Consider the following 5,000-nt stretch of genomic DNA (forward strand, 5'->3'; position numbering starts at 1 on the left):
TGTTAATTTGCTCGATAAACTATTATGTTAATTATCAAAAGAAGCTAACAAAATTCCCTTTATAATGTAACGAGGAGTCCTGCATTAAACCCGTCAGAAATAGGAAAAATCACTTAATATATTGGTATATGCGATGGATGTGCAGTGCCTGGTTATGTATTCCTTGGATAAACTGATGCATTTCTATTGTTTATATCATTTGCAAAATTGGAGACCAATGCAGGTCAAGATATGCATCATCATTTTCCTTTTCTTTTTTTATCCATTTTTTCCTTTCTCTCATGCGTATGTGTCAGTGTCTGTGTGTGTGCGTAGGTGCGTAATAGATAAGTAGATAGATGGATATCTAGATAAACAGAAACAGAGATAGACAGGCGAACAGATATATAGAGAGCCATATATATATATATATATATATATATATAATATATATATATATATTATACATATATATATAGAAAGATAGATCGATAGATAGATAGATATAGATATGATATAGACACAGATAAAAAGAAGTAGTCAGATGACGAAAAAAGACGGACGTCTTATCACAAATTATCAAATAAAGTCAAATGAATAAATAAATGAATAAATAACAATCATCATTATCACTTCCTTCCTTTCAAAACAAAACAAGAAAATGGAAATCAGAAGTGAGGCCGATGACGTGGACGAGGGAGTGAATCTGGAGGACATCATGAAGCCATTTCCCAACCGCAAGTTCGCCCCGTCGTCAGCTTCCACCAGGCGCGCCATCTTGTACAGGAAGGAGTGAAACAGAGACGCAGAGGGAGGCGTGACTGCGCGGGGGGAAAACTTGATCTTATATTTATTAGTCTTTTTTTTTTCTTTCGAAGAGAGATGTCGAAGAATGTGAGGAGGAATGCGATTTTTTTTTCTGTTTTATTCGAAGAAGGAAATATGGGAGAATTTGAATTAGTTCTGTACGATCGACAATAAAAGTTGGTAAATTTAAGTCCTTGTTAATTTTAAGTCAGTGTTAAAAAAATATATATATCAACAGAATTAGGTGTTTTTAAAACAACGATAGTCACCTTCGTCAAATATTAGAAAGATTACAAACCATGGCCCATTCACACCCAATTTAGAATATCTTCAAGTAAAACAGCAATTTTTGAGAAAAAAAAAAAAATCATATAGACATTAACATTAAAAGGAAAGAAAAAGAAAAAATCAAAAATACTCTGGGTTTTCATATTTTGGCTGGAACCATAAGGCATAGTTTTTATTTAAATTTTGGGTTTTTAATTTGCTTTTTTTGAATTTTTTTGGAAAAAAAGAGTTGGATCTTTACTTCTGAACCATGCTGAAGATTTGTTCAAAGTACTAGTTAAAATATGGTGAGTATTACTGAGTTGTCCGAATCTAAGGTATAATATTTTGATCTCATAATACACAACCGATTTAAAATTTTGGGAATTATATATATATATATATATAATTAATAATATATATATAAATATATATAATTCATTTTATAAAATTATTTATAAAATTTTATATATATAATATATAAAAATTTATAATATATTAATATATATATATTTTTTTTAAAGGGTGGTCATGTCTGGCCGCCGGGTCACGCTGAATTTAATTGGAGGAGTACGGGGTAGGGCCCCCCATTTCCTTTCCCACGGAGGTGTGGGGGTACCTTTTAGGTAATCATTCTCTTTTTTACCGGGTTGGGCCCCGCAGATTGGGCGGGCTTGGCCCACCAGTGGTGGGTGGAACAAGGTGAAGTTCCTTGCCCAAGGGAACAACGCGGGGTCGGTGACCGAACCCTCGAAACAGTTGCCCTGGACAGTTTGAGTCGACGCTCAACCATTCGGCCCGCGGCCTTTTTAATATTAATATAATATATAAAAATATTATATATATATATTATATAATATTTAAAATAATAAATGAATGATAAGTATACAGTACATACGTTGTTATTATAAAAATATATATATATATATATAAATATATATATATATATTATATATTTTAATATTGTATGATGTACGGTAGTATGTGTATATATTAATTTCAATATATGTATAAAATTTTTATATAATAATTATAATTTATATATATATATTATTATATTATATATAAATATACATAATAATATTATAATATTATATATATATATAAATATATATACAACATTATAAAATAATAAATATAATATATAATATATGTAAACTAATATATATATAAAAGAAAATATTTAATATAAAAATTTTAACATAATATGAAATATATATAATACACATACAACATACACATCATCATATATTAATAATATAATATAATATATAATAATATAATATATTTTAATTAATATATATATATAAATATATATATATATATATATAATAATTTTATAACAGTATGAAAGGGAACGTAATACATATACAATATAAAATTATTATTATATATAATATTTTAAAAATATATATATATATTTATAAATAATATATTTAATATATATATATTAAATATAATAATATATAATAATATATACACACACCACAATAGTATACAATATAGATATATTTATAGAAGTGTAAATAAATATATGTCTATATATAATATAATTTATATATATTATTTTATATATATATTTTTATATATATATATATATATATAATATATATATATATATATATTATATATTATATAATATATATATTATATATATATAATATATATATATATTTAATAATATATATAGATATATATATATATAGTATATATATATATATATATATATATATTATATATATATATATATATAATATATATATATATATATATATATATATATATATATATATATATAATATAATATTATATATATATATATATAGCATATAATATATATATATAGATATATAAATATATATATATATATATATATAATATATCATATATATATTATATATATATACATATATATATATATATATATATATATATAATGTGTGTGTGTGCGTGCGTGCGTGCGTGTGTGTGTGTGTGTGTGTGTGTGTGTGTGTGTGTGTGTGCGTGCGTGCGTTCGTTAGTCCGTGCGTGTGTGCGCGCGCGCGCGTGTGTGTGTGTGTGTGTGTGTGTGTGTGTGTGTGGTGTGTGGATGAGCGAGTGAGTGAGTACATGTGTATATGTATATACGTATATATATACAGATATAGACATACATACTGTACTGTATATAAATACATATCTGTATATAAATATACATATATATAGAGATATATGAATATACATATGTACATACATATACTTATATATATATATATATATATATATATATAATACTATATATAATATAATATATATATATATATATATATATATATATATATATATATATATATATATGTATGTAGGTATGTATGCATGGTTACTGGACGTGTTTATTTTCTCCATACGTTTCGGTCGGCTGGAGAGTCTGACACTCATTGACGGTTAGCTGAAGTTCATAATAATATTAATGAAACCCCAAGGACTCAAAATCTAGGGATCCTCCTCGCAAGATTTATAATATTTTACACTTATTTCTTTCTCCTGCTTTCGTAATGCATTGTAGATTCTAAGCAACCCTTCGGTGATCTCCCTTGCATTCTATTCAGCCGAGAACTGATATCATTATGGATTTTGTCCTTTCAGAAAAGCAATGCGGTAGATAAGTAGAAAAACGGCCGTGAAAAAAGTCGTTGCCTTTTCATCAGACGAGTTAGTAATAAAATTGCGCTTATCTGCAGCTTCCTTTTGATGGTAGGGAAAAGGCAAACGCGCTTTGTGAACTGTTTTGGAAGCAGATTTGATTAAGATTTTGCAATATAATTACCATTAAGAACGATTCTTTAGGAAAAAATGTCCAAGTATATATTCTTCTTCTCCTCCATGGTCATCTCACTAATACTTCCCAAGCAATAAAAATTGAAAGGTTTTTTAATATAACCGTAAACTTTAAAATTCATTTTCTTCAAAATTCTTACTTCTTCCATAAAAGGATTGTAAAGTTGGGGTATGGCAAAAGTTTCTTGCAATGTAAATTTTAACATTCGTGCATTTTTTTTTTTTTTTTTCATCCACATACTGTATTTAACTTAATGTTCTTTAGAGGAGGAATTGTTAATTGTGGAATTTCAAACACCCGTCATCGTCCTCGGATTTACTCAGTGTTTATTTTAACAATACCATTTTCTTTTTTCTTTTTTAATCAAATAATAGAAAGAAATAAAGCGGAATATTAAAGCAACTTTCGAGTATCCACGCCGTGAATGCTCGACCGACTATAATAGTTCCCCTAAAATATCAATCCCACGGTTCTGTTATCAAAATATCACAGAAAATGACAGTGACATGCTATGGACATTTCAACAATTCCTGTAACATTCAGTTGACTGGTATAGGCACGGGCGTTAGCGAAGCGTATGGAGAAAAGGTAGGCGATCCGATAACTTTAAGCTTTATTGTTGTACGCCTCCGCATCCGGCGAAAGTTCCATCTGATATTATGTATATATATATATATATATATATATATATATATATATAAATATATTATATAATATATATATATATAATATATATATATATATATATTTTATATATATATATATATATATAATAATTATAGAGATGGAACTTTCAGCCGGGAGGCGGAGGCGTACAACAATAAAGCTTAAAGGTTATCAGGATCGCCATACCCCTTTTCTCCATACGCTTCGCTAAACGCCCGTGACCTACTACCAAAGGTCAAGCTGAAATGAGTTACAGGAAGATTGTTGAAATGTCCATAGCATGTCACGTGTCATTTTCTGTGATATTATTGGGATAACAGAAACCGTGGGATTGATATTTTAGGGGAAACTATTATAGTCATGGTCGGAGCAATTCTACGGCGTGGGATACTCGAAAAGTTTAGGCTGTTAATATTTACCACTATGTATTTCTTTTCTATTATTTGATTAAAAAAGAAAAAAG

The sequence above is a fragment of the Penaeus monodon genome, chromosome 4, assembly GCF_015228065.2.
Source record: "Penaeus monodon isolate SGIC_2016 chromosome 4, NSTDA_Pmon_1, whole genome shotgun sequence".
NCBI lineage: Eukaryota > Metazoa > Arthropoda > Malacostraca > Decapoda > Penaeidae > Penaeus > Penaeus monodon.